Source organism: Hyla sarda, chromosome 12, assembly GCF_029499605.1.
Source record: "Hyla sarda isolate aHylSar1 chromosome 12, aHylSar1.hap1, whole genome shotgun sequence".
Lineage (NCBI taxonomy): Eukaryota > Metazoa > Chordata > Amphibia > Anura > Hylidae > Hyla > Hyla sarda.
Window position 1 is genome coordinate 66,352,435 of NC_079200.1, and position 18,508 is coordinate 66,370,942.

The 18,508-nt window shown below is 41.9% G+C and overlaps 1 protein-coding gene across 1 annotated transcript in view; it reads left to right on the plus strand.

Annotated features, from left to right (window-relative positions):
- Window positions 1-3,042: 3,042 nt before the first annotated feature.
- The window catches only part of RGS19 (regulator of G protein signaling 19), a 64,986-nt gene continuing 49,520 nt past the window's right edge, over window positions 3,043-18,508 (plus strand). Inside the window, exon 1 of the mRNA XM_056549379.1 lies at window positions 3,043-3,191. The gene's annotated coding sequence lies outside the window, so the exon portion shown is untranslated. The remainder of the gene's footprint in view (window positions 3,192-18,508) is intronic.

Here is an 18,508-nt window from a genome sequence, read left to right on the forward strand (position 1 = left end):
AGGGACTGGATATTGCCTTTTGCAGAGTCTTTGGTGCGAGGCGGCAGTCTCAAGAGGGGGAGATGGACGCGTGACTACCTCCCCCCCTACCTGGAATACGGGCTCAGATGTCTGAAGAGATGGCGCATTGAGAAGTCCTATATAGAGAGTAAGCCAAGGAAGGATCTATACGTAAGGGTTTGTAGGGCTTTCTTCTGCTCTCCACTTGCCTTGAGGGATTGTGTGACCAGCACTTTACAGGAAAGTCTAAATTTCCTCAATGGGAAACGACTCCCCGCAAAATTCTTTGACATAGCTTGGCTGTCGCTCCATGGGAGGCTCTTTGTCAGGGGTAACCTGAAATATCTAAGCGTTTCTGATAGGAACTGTCCTCTGGGTTGTCAGCAGGAGGAGACTATGGAGCATTTCATATCTGACTGCAGGGCCGGGAGGAGGATATGGGAAGAAGTGTCCAGTAAGCTGAACATCCCATTACTGCAGAACCTGACGTATCCTGACATCATCTATGCTGTACCATCCAGTAACAGGAGTGTAGACAGAGGGACAATGTACATAATTATAACAGTCATTAAATACTATCATTGGCACATGAGAACCCGAGTGTCCATACACAATGAGCCATTCCACCACATCACAGCAGTAAGACAGATCATGTCCGAGCTCCAGTGGGTAAAATCATTAGAGATACGGAGGAACCAAAATAATGGGAAATTATGGAGGAATGTCTCTTTGGTTTAACACGGATGATGTCATGTTATTTTATTAAATTTTTTTGTGTTTTTCCTTTTCCAGCAAATGTGGACTTTCTAAGTTTAATATTACTCTGTACATACTCTAGTTGAGTAGTCATTGTGTGTACAATGCTTGTTATTTTTGTTTTGCATTGTAAGAATTTCTGTTAATTGTAATTTTGTTTGTTTTCACAATAAAAATTGCCTCCTATGTATGAGCATATAACTACTATAATACTGCCCCATGTACGAGAATATAACTACTATAATACTGCCCCTATGTACAAGAATATAACTACTATAATACTGCCCCTATGTACGAGCATATAACTACTATAATACTGCCCCTATGTACAAGAATATAACTACTATAATACTGCCCCTATGTACGAGCATATAACTACTATAATACTGCCTCCTATGTACAAGAATATAACTACTATAATACTGCCCCTATGTACAAGAACATAACTACTATAATACTGCCCCTATGTACGAGCATATAACTACTATAATACTGCCTTGTATAGATTAAAAAAAATAACTTTTTATATGTGGTGCTACATTTAAGATATGTATGATAATGTAGCCTGTCCGTTCACTAGGAGCCAGTGGCATCTTGTATAGGGTCAGTGTGCAGTGTTATACATAATTTGTATAGGGTCAGGGTGCAGTGTTATACATAATTTGTATAGGGTCAGGGTGCAGTATTATACATAATTTGTATAGGGTCAGGGTGCAGTGTTATACATAATTTGTATAGGGTCAGGGTACAGTGTTATACATAATTTGTATAGGGTCAGGGTGCAGTGTTATACATAATTTGTATAGGGTCAGGGAGCAGTGTTATACATAATTTGTATAGGGTCAGGGAGCAGTGTTATACATAATTTGTATAGGGTCAGGGTGCAGTGTTATACATAATTTGTATAGGGTCAGGGTGCAGTGTTATACATAATTTGTATAGGGTCAGGGTGCAGTGTTATACATAATTTGTATAGGGTCAGGGAGCAGTGTTATACATAATTTGTATAGGGTCAGGGAGCAGTGTTATACATCATTTGTATAGGGTCAGGGTGCAGTGTTATACATAATTTGTATAGGGTCAGGGTGCAGTGTTATACATAATTTGTATAGGGTCAGGGTGCAGTGTTATACATAATTTGTATAGGGTCAGGGTGCAGTGTTATACATAATTTGTATAGGGTCAGGGTGCAGTGTTATACATAATTTGTATAGGGTCAGGGTGCAGTGTTATACATAATTTGTATAGGGTCAGGGAGCAGTGTTATACATAATTTGTATAGGGTCAGGGAGCAGTGTTATACATCATTTGTATAGGGTCAGGGTGCAGTGTTATACATCATTTGTATAGGGTCAGGGTGCAGTGTTATACATAATTTGTATAGGGTCAGGGTGCAGTGTTATACATAATTTGTATAGGGTCAGGGTGCAGTGTTATACATAATTTGTATAGGGTCAGGGTGCAGTGTTATACATCATTTGTATAGGGTCAGGGTGCAGTGTTATACATCATTTGTATAGGGTCAGGGTGCAGTGTTATACATAATTTGTATAGGGTCAGGGTGCAGTGTTATACATCATTTGTATAGGGTCAGGGTGCAGTGTTATACATCATTTGTATAGGGTCAGGGTGCAGTGTTATACATCATTTGTATAGGGTCAGGGTGCAGTGTTATACATCATTTGTATAGGGTCATGGTGCAGTGTTATACATCATTTGTATAGGGTCAGGGTGCAGTGTTATACATCATTTGTATAGGGTCAGGGTGCAGTGTTATACATCATTTGTATAGGGTCAGGGTGCAGTGTTTGGCTCTGGGTAAGTCTTTGCTGTTGCTGGAGAAATAAACATTTATGAATTTTGCAATAAGCGCAAGAACCAAAAAAAAAATAAAGCTGATGGGGCACAAGACTGGATGACTGGCTGAGGTGGCTGATCTATGAAACCATAAAGAGAAACATGAGGCCAGAAGGAGGAAGTGGAAGCGAAATGGGTACCCTGCCCCCTGCGCTGCAATCATTAACCCTTGCAGTTGATACAGCAACCTGTGGGTTCTTAAACAATCCTGATTAACCCTTTGGGTGCCTGTTCAGAAAACATTCCCCTTCAGCGCTGTTTATGCCCTGCAAACATCTAAGGTGGGCGCTCCTCCGTTTTATCTCACATAATAAACTACATAGAGCAAAAAAGCGGAAATGCACTGAATTAAGTAATTTCAGGGAGGTTCAAGGGTGTGGTTTGAGTAACTCAGATCATATATGTGGACTTTGGGGGACAAATATGCATTTTAAAGGGATACAAGACACCTAAAACATGAAGATAGTTAAACTTCTACAAACAGGCACCATTAATCCAGAATTAGAGGGCTTTCCAAAACTCTGAGAGCCGAGAGGTAGAAACCAGCCTGCAAAAGAGGTGGGAAAGTGGCCGTGAAGGTAGGAATCCCTTTTTGTTCTATGTTGAAACCATTGTTTGTTGAGACCAGAACTCTATGGAAACCTGGTAATTGGTTCTGAAGCCACCAAAATGTCATCCAAAAATAGGAAAAAGTGAGGATTAAAGATAAATAAGTAGATAACTAATACAGATAAAGCAAATTCTTACATATAAAAGTAAGAAAGAGCTGCTGGGAGCTGTAAATCACGGTCTATGTCAGTGTTTCCCATCCAGGGTGCCTCCAGCTATTGCAAAACTACAACACCTAGCATGCCTGGACAGCCAAAGGCTGGGAATTGTAGTTTTGAAACAGCTGGAGGCACCCTGGTTAGGAAAGACTGGTCTATATACAGGACAGGAGCTTCTGCAGGGTCCTGTACAGTACACGCAAAATGGAGCCGCCCTTACCTGTGTACAAAGGAGCAGCTAACCATGGCACAGGTAAAGAGTAATACAGAACATGTAGTACCTCCCTGTATTGTAGGGAGGCGCTACCAGACAGTCAGTGCATGCACTTTAGTAGTACAGGTGTAAATTTCCATTCTGATTGGTCAGTTCTTCAGGCCATTGACACGTGTCACAGATCTGCACTGTCCGTAGCATTGTATGTTGAGTCTGGTTTCAAGTTACGATGGTCCAGAAAAGACCATTGTATGTTGAAACTATTGTATGTTGAGGCCATTGTAAGTTGAGGGATCACTGTACAGATCAGGCCTGTTCTATGCAGAAATGAATACTCTGCCGATCCTGCAGCGTCTAGATAACAAGCCAAACCATACAGAGGTTCTGATGGAGTCCAAAAATATCTCTTCCTGTTGGAAAGTAAATTTCAAAGAGGAGGAAAGAGTAAACTATTTAGTTAGTGAACAGAGTTCTACTTTAACAGAATCTGATAATTCAGAAACCTGATAATCAGGTAACTGGAATTGTATAGTTGCCAAAAATGATGACAGTAAAGCAACTGTACCGACTTCATGTCATAAAACATTTGTTTCACAAAACATCCAAATTTGCATGAAGACCGACGAGGGCTCCTGTGTGCGCCATCAGTGACAATAATACAGTTAGAGATTATATATCATATAAAAACACAATAATATCTCAAGTGTCCTGGGAGAAGCTTTGTTCTTACTGCAACATTGCATCTGATTTCCATAGGCAAATAACGTTTCTGTCATTATATCCCTGACTTTCCACGTTTAGTTATAGTCCAAAAAGTTATAGTCTCTAAATCAAGCAAACACTTTACAGGATAACTACCGGACCCCCACTTATTCCCAGAAAGAAGGGACTATGACAGTCCGTGGAGAACTTTTTTTTTTTTTTTTAAATCAACTGGTGCCAGAAAGTTGAACAGATTTGTAAATCACTTCTATTAAAAAATCTTAATCCTTCCAGTACTTTTTAGGGGCTGTATACTAAAGAGAAATCCAAAAAAGAAATGCATTTCCTGTGATGTCCTGACCACAGTGCTCTCTGCTGACCTCTGCTGTCCATTTTAGGAACTGTTCAGAGAAGCATATGTTTGCTATGGGGATTTTCTCCAGTCCCTAAAATGGACAGCAGAGGTCAGCAGAGAGCACTGTGGTCAGGACATCACAGGAAATGCATTTCTTTTTTGGATTTCTCTTTAGTATACAGCCCCTAAAAAGTACCGGAAGGATTAAGATTTTTTAATAGAAGTGATTTACAAATCAGTTTAACTTTCTGGCACCAGTTAATTTAAAAAAAAAAAAAAAAAGTTTTCCACGGCAGTACCCCTTTAAACAATCTTCACATGTAGACGGACATTTCTAAACTTGACCATTAGATATGTGTTGACCAAACCCAGCCCACCATCTAATGTGTATGGTGGCCTCCTAACTCCACCTTGACAATAGATATTGGAGGAACTAATAATGTGGTATATTGGATTTCAAGTATCTGCACCTTTTGTTCCCAGGGAGATAAGTTGCAACCAGGGGGTCTAGCAGCAGCTTTCTCCTCTCTTCTTATTTAGAATACATGGTCAAATGTGTATGGTCAGCCTAATGCTTTCATCAGTATTGATGTAGAAGCTAAAAATTGGTGGGATCCACTGTACTATGTGGCTTAGCAGGGCTCGGTGTTCTTTCCATTTTAGGACTTGGTAAAGGGTCCTTAATTTAATGGGCTCCATACAACATTTTTGTAGACAGCGTCCCTGGTGGCCGCGATAAGAACACCATTTCCAGCACTTTCACTCTGGCAACTGATAGAGATCAGGGGCTGTTGTGACGACCATGGTGAATCTTCTCTAGCCAGTCAGATGTTTACTTTTTTTCTTGTAAAAGCTAATTGTTGACCGTTGCTATAGCATTAAAAAAAATACACACCTCCCAAGCAGGACAGTAGATAAAGACCACCCTGAATCCTGAATATTCTATTACAATACTAGTGATACTTTGAACATGTGTCCGTTATTTAGCAAGACACATCCAGGAAGGGAAAAGAGGAAATGCAGAGATGTAATCTGACTCTGGACAGTGCTGAGATAAAGATCTGCTTGTGTTTTTTCTAATAACTTGTTACAGTTTGTAGAACAGAGAAATGGCCTGGGAAGTTCTTAACAAAGATCATCATCAGTATATAACTGGTGTGGATGATACTATTAGAAATATTTACAAACAACTTAAAGGGCAGCTCCAGGCAAGATTGAAATAACATTAAATCCTCCTGTAAACAATCCCAGGGTAAACATTTCTCAAACCACATTTTTGTTTTGTTTTAGATGTTCCTCTCCATCATACCTAGGGATGGAACACGGATGTCACATTCTCATCTGAGTCTTTCTCCTCTGCCCATTAGTACCCCATGAGGAAAAAAGAACAACAAGCCTATGAACAAGAATATAACTACTATAATAATGTTCCATATGTACAAGAATATAACTACTATAATACTGATCCCTATGTACAAGAATATAACTACCATAATACTGCTCCTATGTACAAGAATATACCTACTATAATACTGCCCCTATATACAGGAATGTAACTACTATAATACTGCTCCTATGTACAAGAATATACCTACTATAAATATGAATAAGAGAAGAAGAAATGAAGATACCGCACTCACCCACTGTATGTACTTGAAGATGTAGATTTATTCAGATCCTTGGAGATGGATCCGTAAGGTGGAGGACATGGAGGGGGATGAACGCCAGGACTAGTTTCGCGAAACTAGTCCTGGCGTTCATCCCCCTCCATGTCCTCCACCTTACGGATCCATCTCCAAGGATCTGAATAAATCTACATCTTCAAGTACATACAGTGGGTGAGTGCGGTATCTTCATTTCTTCTTCTCTTATTCATATTTATGGACTACCGAATTTATACCTGCACCCCCAGAGATTTTGTATACCTGAAGCTCCAAGACAACACCTCCACGAATAGGCTGTTACTTAGGGAGTCCAGTCACTGGTGCCACTCGCCTCTCTCCACTTAGATATACCTACTATAATACTGCCCCTATGTACAAGAATATAACTACTATAATACTGTCCCATATGTACAACAATATATCTACTATAATACTGTCCCCTCTGTACAAGAACATAACTACTATAATACTGTCCCCTATGTACAAGAATATAACTACTATAATTCTGTCCTCTGTGTACAAGAATTTAACTACAATAATACTGACTCCTATGTACAATAATATAACTACTATAATACTGTCCCCTATGTACAAGAATATAACTACTATAATACTGTCCTCTGTGTACAAGAATTTAACTACAATAATACTGTCCCCTATGTACAATAATATAACTACTATAATACTGATCCTTTTGTACAAGAATATAACTACTATAATACTGCCTCCTATGTACAAGAATATAACTTCTATAATACTGCTTTCTATGTACAAGGATATAACTACTATAATACTGTCCCATATGTACAAGAATTTAACTACAATAATACTGCTCCCTATGTACAAGAATATAACTACTATAATACTGGCCCCAATGTACAAGAATATAACTACTATTATACTGTCCCATATGTACAATAATATAACTACTATAATACTGATCCCTATGTACAAGAATATAACTACTATAATACTGCCCCTTATGTACAAGAATATAACTTCTATAATACTGCTTTCTATGTACAAGGATATAACTACTATAATACTGTCCTCTGTGTACAAGAATATAACCACTATAATACTGCCCCTATGTACAAAAATATAACTACTATAATACTGCCCCCTATGCACAATAATATAACTAGAATAATACTGCTCCCTATGTACAAGAATATAACCACTATAATTGTAAACCAAAAATAGAGAAAAAGAAACACAGCCGCACATCCACAATGTGTATTATGATCTACTTGCTTCTCAGCATAAATTCAAAAGGTTGTTAGTATACATTTTGATCAAAAAGTACAAGCCCACTCGCCATGTCAAGGCCACCTATTTAGAGTGAGTCCCTAACCCAACATGGCCACCACCACCGCAACGCCATGCCCACAGGGGGAGTGACCCAGTAGCCAGGCAGCCCCACTGCTGCACGACCAAGCCCCTGGCTCCGGGCTACACCACCCCACAGACAAAGCATCACAGTAACAATGATCGCCGCAGTGCAACCACACCAGTGTGAATACCTACCAAGAGCTCCCTGCCAGAGGGCTGGGAGAATGATAGGAGGAAACGCTTATGCAGTCTTCTGCTAATTAAAAACAACTGGGCCGAATGGATGGAGCAGAGTGCTGGAGAGGGGACAGACTACATTTTTAAAACAAAAATAGAGAAAAAGAAACACAGCCGCACATCCACAATGTGTATTATGATCTACTTGCTTCTCAGCATAAATTCAAAGACTAAAAGGTTGTTAGTATACATTTTGATCAAAAAGTACAAGCCCACTCACCACGTCAAGGCCACCTATTAAGAGTGAGTCCCTAACCCAACATTGGCGTAGCGCCAGGCCACAGCCACCACCACTGCAACACCATGCCCACAGGGGGGAGCGACCCAGTGGCCAGGCAGCCCCACTGCTGCCCAACTAAGCCCCTGGCTCCGGACCACACCACCCCTCAGACAAAGCATCACAGTAACAATGACCGCCGCAGTGCAACCACACCAATGTGAATACCTACCAAGAGCTCCCTGCTACAGGGCTGGGAGAATGCTAGGAGTCTGCCAGCACTCTGCTCCACCCATTCGGCCCAGGCATTTTTAATTAGCAGGAGACTGCATAAGGGATTCCTCCTAGCATTCTCCCAGTTCTCTGGCAGGGAGCACTTGGTAGGTATTCACATTGGTGTGGTTGCATTGCAGCGGGCATTGTTACTGTGATGCTTTGTCTGTTGGGTGGTGTGGCCCGGAGCTAGGGGCTTGGTCGGGCAGCAGTGGGGCTGCCTGGCCACTGGGTCGCTCCCCCTGTGGGCATGGTGTTGCAGTGGTGTTGGCTGTCGCCTAGCGCTACGCCAATGTTGGGTTAGGGACCAACTCTAAATAGATGGCCTTGACGTGGTGAGTGGGCTAGTACTTTTTGATCAAAATGTATACTAACAACCTTTTAGTCTATTTTTCTATAACCACTACAATACTGCCCCCTATGTACAAGAATATAACTACTGCCCCCCTATGTACAAGAATATAACCACTATAATACTGCCTCCTATGTACAAGAATATACCTACTATAAAACTGCTCCCTATGTACAAGAATATAACTATTATAATACTGTCTATATGTACAAGAATATAACTACTATAATACTGCTCCTATGTATAATAATATAACTACTATAATACTGTCTCCTATGTACAAGAATATAATTACTATAATACTGCCTCCTATGTACAAGAATATAACTATTATAATACTGTCTATATGTACAAGAATATAACTACTATAATACTGCCTCCTATGTACAAGAATATAACTACTATAATACTGCCTCCTATGTACAAGAAAATAACTATTATAATACTGTCTATATGTACAAGAATATAACTACTATAATACTGCCCCCTATATACAAGAATATAACTACTATAATACTCTTACCTATGTGCTTGTGTATGGGAGACATCATAGAAGCTATTCTCCAATCATTAGTTCAGAGAGAACTGAAAATTAAAGATAGAGGCTTTAAAGGAGCAAAGGGATAATCTCTTTGAAGAGAACACTATAATGGTGTGTGGAGATTTACAGTCTATTAACTCCCCACTTATAATTCTGGGAAGAAAGGATATGCAAGGAAGCTTTCCCTTAACATCAGCTTTTCACTCCAACTATTGAGTACCGTATATACTCGAGTATAAGCCGAGTTTTTCAGCACGATTTTTCGTGCTGAAAACACCCCCCTCGGCTTATACTCGAGTGAACTCTCCACCCGCAGTGGTCTTCAACCTGCGGACCTCCAGAGGTTTCAAAACTACAACTCCCAGCAAGCCCGGGCAGACATCGGCTGTCCGGGCTTGCTGGGAGTTGTAGTTTTGAAACCTCCGGAGGTCCGCAGGTTGAAGACCACTGCGGCCTTCGACATCATCCAGCCCCCTCTCGCCCCCCTTTAGTTCTGCACAGTACTCACCTCCGCTCGGCGCTGGTCCGGTGCTGCAGGGCTGTCCGGTGAGGAGGTCGTCCGGTGGGATAGTGGTTCCGGGCTGCTATCTTCACCGGGGAGGCCTCTTCTAAGCGCTTCGGGCCCGGCCCCAGAATAGTCACGTTGCCTTGACAATGACGCAGAGGTACGTTCATTGCCAACGTACTTCTGTGTCATCGTCCAGGCAACGCCTCTATTCTGGGCCCGCAGCGCGGAGAAGAGGCGCCCCCGGTGAAGATAGCAGCCCGGAACCACTATCCCACCGGACGACCTCCTCACCGGACAGCCCTGCAGCACCGGACCAGCGCCGAGCAGAGGCGAGTACTGTACAGAACTAAAGGGGGGCGAGAGGGGGCTGGATGATGTTGAAGGCCGCAGTGGTCTTCAACCTGCGGACCTCTGGAGGTTTCAAAACTACAACTCCCAGCAAGCCCGGACAGCCGATGGCTGCCCGGGCTTGCTGGGAGTTGTAGTTTTGAAACCTCTGGAGGTCCGCAGGTTGAAGACCACTGCGGGCGGATGATGACAAGAGGATGATGAAGGGGGGGTGTGGGATGATGAAGGGGGGTGTGGGATGATGAAGGGGGGGGGTGTGGGATGATGACAAGGGGATGATGAAGGGGGGGGTGTGGGATGATTACAAGGGGATGATGAAGGGGGTGGGGATGATGACAAGGGGATGATAAAGGGGGGTGGGGATGATGAAGGGGGGTGTGTGGGATGATGATGAAGGGGGGTGGGAATGATGACAAGGGGATGATGAAGGGGGGTGGGGATGATGACAAGGGGATGATGAAGGGGGGGTGTGGGATGATGACAAGGGGATAATGACAGGTGATGATGATGAGGGTCTGGATGATGACAGGCGGTGATGATGATGAGGATGTTAATGAAGGGGGTCTGGATGATGACAGGGGGGGATGATGTATTTCCCACCCTAGGCTTATACTCGAGTCAATAACTTTTCCTGGGATTTTGGGTTGAAATTAGGGGTCTCGGCTTATACTCGGGTCGGCTTATACTCGAGTATATACGGTATTAGAAACCGATTGGCAATTTATGCCCAGCCAGGAATTTCACCAAAAGGAAAGAGTACCCATCTGCAGACAGCTGTTTCGGGATGATCAGCACACGTGTGGAACCACTGGATATCCCACAAGCCTTCTCTTTGCATAGCACATTCAGCTGGGCAGCAGAACTTACTTGCAGTTAAAGTATATAGCGGTTCCCTGCTTAGATGTCTCCGCAGGTGAGCACTCTGCTTCTCATGTTTATTTACAGGTCCTTTATAATGCTATAGAAGTCCAGCTCTGGGGGGTATTAAGAAGGGGAGGAGGAGGACGTGCAGACATGTTTGCCAAACGCTAACAACCTTTACCTGATGAATAGGAAAGTGATGTTTGTGAACTCGGGATTTCTGCTGGTGATGATTCATCGGTCCAATCTAAGGCAAAGCTATTTTTTTCTCATGGTTTAAGTCCCAATTATCTGAAGCATTTCAGAAAGTGGCAAATGGCATAAATCAAAGCGCAAAAGGTTGGAGCAACCCTCTAGTCATAAATCTGGTTTGTCCTCACTCTCTGATCTTCAACAAATTTCTGAGGGGGAAATATTGTCGGATGATTCCTCTTCAAGTGACACGGATGAAGGTTTTTTTATCCCATAAAGACAAAAATAATACATTTATACAAGCTGCAAAGAAAAACATTAAAAAAAAAAAATATTCAGATAAATGACCCAAAATGGTGGCTTTATTTTTCTAAAAAGAAGGAAAAATATTTTGTGGACCATCTAGTCCTTAAAGGGATACTCCGCCCCTAGACATCTTATCCCCTATCCAAAGGAGATGGGATAAGATGTCAGATCGCCGCCGTCCCGCTGCTGGGGATCCCCGGGATCGCCGCTGCGGCACCCCGCTATCATTACTGCACAGAGCGAGTTCGCTCTGCGCGTAATGACAGGCAATACAGGGGCCGGAGCATCGTGATGTCACGGCTCCGCCCCTCGTGACGTCACGGCCCGCCCCCTCAATACAAGTCTATGGGAGGGGGCATGGAGGTTGTCACGCCCCCTGCGATAGACTTGCATTAAGGGGGCGGGCCATGATGTCATGAGGGGCGGAGCCATGATGTTGCGCTGCTCCATCACCTGTATCGCCCGTCATTACGCACAGAGCGAATTCGCTCTGTGCAGTAATGATAGTGCGGTGCCGCCGCGGCGATCTCGGGGGTCCCCAGCAGCGGAATCCCGGTGATCTGACATCTTATCCCCTATAACCTCTAACCCCTTTAACCGTGTCACATTGCAGCTATGTTAGTTTTTTCCGCTTTTGTTTTTTTTTTCCACTTCTAACCTTATAAGATCCACAAAATGTTTTACTGTTCCATTGACAGAGCCACATTGAGGCTTATTGTTTTGCAAGACAAGTTCTACTTTTTAATGGTACTCTCAGGGGTGTGGAAATTTTACAAAAAACTACTTGTCCATGGGACTAAAACAGAGCAAAATCTACTTGTCCCTCATGACGATCCACTTGTCGGGGCCAATTTTCACTTTTACACTCTTGTTTTTTCCTCCTCGCCCTATAATGGCCATAAATAACTACTATAATGATACCTTTTAATATTTCCATAACATATTCTCAGAAACAAAAACAAAAATATTGGTGAAGTGAAATTGAAATAGTAAAAGATAATTTTGCAGATTTGGTGGTTTTCTTTTCTTTTCTTGTGGTCAACTAACATGTTATTTTGATACTTTAGGTGGGCTGATTAAAGCAATACCAGATTTGTATAGTTTCCATCATGTTTTCCACATTTTTAAAGAACTTTTTTAGATTTTTCTTTTAATTGCAATTTTCTTACCACTGTAGCTTTAAAAAAAAAAATTATTTTGCAGCATACCAGGCTGTATGAGGGCTAATTTTTTGCGCCACAATCTGTTTTTTTTTGTATCGGTACCATTTTGGTATTGATCTGACTTTTTCATAGCTTTTGACTTTTTTTTTCTGGGATATTATAAAAATTGCAATTCTGTGGTTTGGTATTTTTTTCTTTTTTTTTTTTTTTACATTTAAGTAATTCACTTTACGGGACACATAATATTATATTTTAATATTTTGTACAGTAACGCACGCAGCGATACTAAATATGCTTATTTTTATTATGTTTACATGTTTTTATATAGGAAAAGGGTGAGATTTGAACTTTTAATATGGAAGGGGTTAATGTGTGTCTTTTAAAACTTTTATTACATTTTTTTTTACAGTTTATTAGACTTTTAGGAGGAATCATTAGATTCCTTATACAGATCAATAGAGTTCTATTGAACTCCATTGATCTGTGTGCTCTGCAATCTATTGATAGAGCCTAGTTCAGCCAGGCTCTATCAATGACAGAGCCACGGACACCAGGAAAGCAGGCAAAAGTGAAGGAAATTGAACTTTTCAAAAGCACCAGATCCCGTTAGATAGTCAGTCCGACAATTGTAGACCAAATAGATAAAAATAGCGTTTATTCGAAGCACATATCAACGCGTTTCCGGCCTGGAATGGGCCCTTCGTAAGGACAAGGTGCTGATCTGCAGAGACCAGGGAAGCAGAGGTAAGTCCTCCAGCTACCTCTATAGTGGATCGCCCCCCACTGATCCACCCACTAGCCTACCAGGAGCATTTACATGTCCCTTTAGATGCCGCTGTCAGCTTTGACAGCAGCGATCTAAAGGGTTAATAGTCAGCCAGTGCTGGCTATCAGCTGCTGCCCCCAGCCACTGAAATCAGCTGGGGGCTGCAGAGTATGGAGCGGGCTGGAGTCGGGAGCCTGCACCATAGTCCCCTCTGAGCACCGCCGTGCTTGTCGGGGGCTTTTAGGTCTGGCCCTGTTTGACCGAAGCAGGGCTAAGGACCTGAAAAATTCACCTGCCCGGCGCCTGGGAACTGCATGTCCCGGGCGTCGGGTGATAAAAATTCCACATCCCTGACTCTTCATTTTTACCATATAATGTATCGTGAAACAGAAAAACATTATTTATGGGTTGAGATTGAAGGGGGAAAAAATAATAACTGAATAGAAAAGCAATTGGGCAGTTTCATGGAGTTCATTTTTTTCTGTGTTCACTGTGCAGGAAAAAAATTACATGTTAACTTTATTTTATGGTTCATGCTATTTTTTTTTTTTATAGTTTTCAATACGTTTTTTTACACTTTTATTTGTCCCCCTAGGGACCTTGTACAAGCAATTTTCCATTCGCTTGTACAGTGCACTGCTGCACTACACTTCTGCAAATGACAATGACAACCTGCCTATGTCAAGCTATAATAGTAGATTACCAATAGTAGCCACAGAGGCCTTCAGTTGCAATGAAATGCAATCGGCATCCTGCGAGTGTGTGATGGGTGCCAATCAGATGGATGACACGACTGGCACTCGTCATATAACCTCTTAGATGCTGTTGTCCCTACTGACAGCTGTTGTCAGCTGCAAAGAGCTCCCAAGGCCGCTCCATAATCCCCACCCAACATATCACATACATGTAGATCATATGTAGAAAGGACTTAAAGGGGTACTCTGGTGGAAAACAAGTTTGGTGCCAAAAAGTTAAACAGATTTCTAAATTACTTCTATTTAAAAATCTTAACCCCTTAACGAGCAAGGAGATATATTTACATCCTTGGCCGGCTCCCGCGATATAACGCGGGGTCACGCGGTGACTCCGCGTCATATCGGGTCGGTCCCGGCATATATCTGAAGCCGGGACCCGGGGCTAGTAGCGCGCAGCAGCGATCGCGGTACTGCGCGCTATTAACCCTTTAGACGCGGCGTTCAGTGTTGAACGCCGTGTCTAAAACGAAAGTGAAAGCTGTCCGGCTACTCAGTGGGGCTGATGGGGATCACCACAGTGAAAAGGCGGTGTCCAGATCAGCTGGGACACGAGCAGAGGTCCTCTTACCTGCCTACGGCATGTCCATTCGGCGATTGATTGCTCGAAGCCTGAGATGCAGGCTTGAGCAATGGACCGCCAATAACGCTGATCACTGCAAAGCTATGGCTTTGCAGTGAACAGTGCTGTCAATCAGTGTGTGCAGTGTTATAGGTCCCTATGGGAGCTATAACACTGCAAAAAAAAGTGTAAAAAAAAAAGTTAATAAATGTGATTTAACCCTTTCCTTAATAAAAGTTCAAATCAGCCCCCTTTTCCCATAAAAAAAACACCATGTAAATAAAAATAAATATAAACATATGTGGTATCGCCACCTGCATAAATGTCCGATCTATAAAAATATATCATTAATTAAACCGCACGGTCAATGGCGTACGCGCAAAAAAATCAAAAGTCCAAAATAACGTATTTTTGGTCGCTTTGTATATAATGAAAAAATGAATAAAAAGCTATCAAAAAGTCTGATCAATGCAAAAATGGTACCGCTAAAAACTTCAGATCACGGCGCAAAAAATTAGCACTAATACCGCCCCATACGCGGAAAAATAAAAAAGTTATAGGGGTCAGAATATGACAATTTTAAACGTATACATTTCCGTGCATGTAGTTATGATTTTTTCCAGAAGTGCGACAAAATCAAACCTATATAAGTAGGGTATCATTTTAATTGTATGGACCTACAGAATAAAGATCAGGTGTCATTTTTACTGAAAAATTTACTGCATAGAAACGGAAGCCCCCAAAAGTTACAAAATGGCGTTTTTTCTTCAATTTCGTCGCACAATGATTTTTTTCTCCTGCACTGGACAGTACCTGATACGGGCACCAGGTGTCAGCAGAGAGCACTGTGGACAAGACAAAAAAGAAATTCAAAGAGAAAAAAATTTCCTCTGTAGCATACAGCTGCTAAAATGTAAAGATTTTTTAATAGAAGTCATTTACAACTCTGTTTAACTTTCTGGCACCGGTTGATTTAAATAAAAAATGTTTTCCACCAGAGTATCCCTTTAAGTCCGCAAAGACATGCTCACTACATCAATAAGGCTGTTTTATGAGCTACAGCCCACAGAAGAATACTACAATGGTTCAACCTGAAACAATGATCTCCTTCCAAGGCTTTGGTTAAGGAGATCTAAATTCAAATCAGATCTGGTGGATCGAAACATCCCTCTCTGGCAATCCTGTTTTTCATTTCCCAATAGTCCTCACCTTGGATGCTTCAGATTGGGGCTAAAGATCCCATATTCCAGATTTTTTAGTCCACAGGTAGGGTGGATTTTAAATTTTTTTGTTTTGCTTTGAAAGAATCAAGAGTGGTTGGGTTAGCCCTTCAATTTTTTTTCAGAGAAAAATTTCCTAGTCCGGTCCAACATCCTGACAGTAGTATTCTATGTGAACAAACAGGGTTGGACTTAAGTCCGGCCTTGTCACCTTATCACGGGAATGATCTCTCCTAATGCAGTGGGTAGAGGACACCTTGGGGTTCCTTGAATGTGAAAGCTTGTTATCTAGCCATCAGAATGGCCTTCAACCTGAACATTTTCAAGAAAATCTGAAAAAAATGGGTTCCCAACATAGATTTAATGTTGATGAAAGAGCTTAAGCAACTTTTTAAGTTTTGCTCATAGCAGATCACCTACATGCAGTGGATGAATGTATTTCCCCTTTTCTGCTAATTCCGAAAGTACTTCAGAAGAAAAATAGAATGATACAGTAGTGATAATAGCCTCAAGTAACTCAAGAGCAGTTAAATGGACATGCCATGAAGTCTAAAACTTCTAAAACAGTACAGGTATCTACACTGAGCCTACATCCTACAATCTGGTAGACTTGACCACCACTCCATCCATTTCCATGGTACTTCTGAACACTGCTGAGTGCTAAAATCAGCTATTTAGAAGTCTCATAGGGGGGTATTTATCAAAACTGGTTGTTCTATGTGATTTTTTTACCCTATTTATTTTTTTTTGCGTTGTTTTCGACAGACTTGCGCCAAATTTATCATTTGTCGCACGCTATATCGTAACTTCGGCGTTTATTGGGGTTTACTAGCCAAAACTGATGGTATGGCACTTTTTCATGTCAGTTTAAAAATTAAGACAAAATTGCGGTATTGGTAACAGTTTTTGCATCAAAGTATAAAAGGCGCTAATAGTTAATTCCCGACCACTGCAAAAAAGAAGCTGTCAAAAGTTGATTTGCAGTCGGAACCAGAAAACCACGTAATGACAAAGGCGCAATGAAAAGTCGCAAATGGCAATGTCTCAGTGGAAATGCGACAATAGTACGCAATAAAAGACGTGTATATGCAATGATAAATACCCCCCATAGAGAGTAAATGGATTGTCCAATCGCTCAGGGGACAAGGGGGCTCCACTCCCCTACAAATCAGTAAGTTACCGTATCTCCTATCCTGTAGATAGGGGATACCTTTTAATATTGGTAGATGATTTCTCAGCCTGAGTCATAGAAACACTTTTTACTGCACGAAGACCTACCACAACCACAATCATGTTTGGAGGGGCTTTGTTAAATAGTATTTTTTATTTTTTTTAGAAACTGTTTCCCATGTGACTTCCTGTCTACTAAATTCAGAAAAGAGAAAAGTTTACCACTGTAGGTCCAGTTTTCTGCCATAAACTCTTCTTTAGAAAATCAGTTCTCTAAAAATCAACCTCCAAGTTTTGAAGTCTGCAATAAATAACAGGCCTCACATCCATGCCCCTTCTCTGTCTTGGGATTTTTTAGCTGTCTCAGTCATTTATCAGAAGCCCGGTGTGACCCATTTAAAGGGGCAGTCCACCCCTAGACATCTTATCCAAAGGATAGGGGATAAGATGTCTGATCGCAGGGGTTCCGCAGTTGGTGACCCGCGCGATCTCCCTGCCGCACCCAGCGTTCGTTTAGAGCGTCGGGTGCAGCGCCATAGGCTCGTGATGTCGCTGCCAAGTCCCGCTCATGCCATAATGGCCACTGGCGATGCGACATCGCGGCCGTGCCCCACTCGTGATGTCACAGTCACGCCCCTTCAATGCAAGTCTATGGGAGGGGGCGTGACGGCAGTCACGCCCCCTCCCATAGACTTGCATTGAAGGGGCATGACTGTGACGTCACGCACGAGCGGGGCACGGCCGTGATGTAGCATCTCCAGTCATTTCTTCCTGTTCATATATATCTGCAGTGGCTCTTTTAGAAACCCCAGTAAAATCAAGCCTTATGGTTAGTACTGACATATCCTTTTACTTGTGCAATGAAGTAATCTTGCTAGAATCTCACTAGGCAAATAAATACTTCATTTATCCAATGTATATAGTTCATATAAAGAGTGACATCATGAGATACCATGACATGTGACATCGTTGCTGTAGGCATTGCATCTATATCCGGCTCTGAGAGCCTCAAATAGCACTTTTGTGTAAAGTCTTACATCGGCGTATTACAACCTGGAGCAAATTATGCTATATCGTTGCATTGGGCAGTTTATAGACTAAAAATCTACAGTTTATGTCTCACATCGCAGCTGAACAATGCTGCCAGTAAACAAATGATGTTTATGGTGGAATGTTGTAATTTATAACATTGTGTTTGACTTCACCGCTGTAAATCATTTTCGACTGGACAGAAAGTTGTGCAGTTGAGTATACAGCTGTAGTACATCATGCTGCATTGTGTATCTGTGTCAGTGTGTTGCCACCCTTAGATGTGAGTTTTGTTACACACTGTAAAGTTGTCATTGTATCATAGTTTGCAGCTGGGTATTGTAGTGTAATACATTTTTCCGCC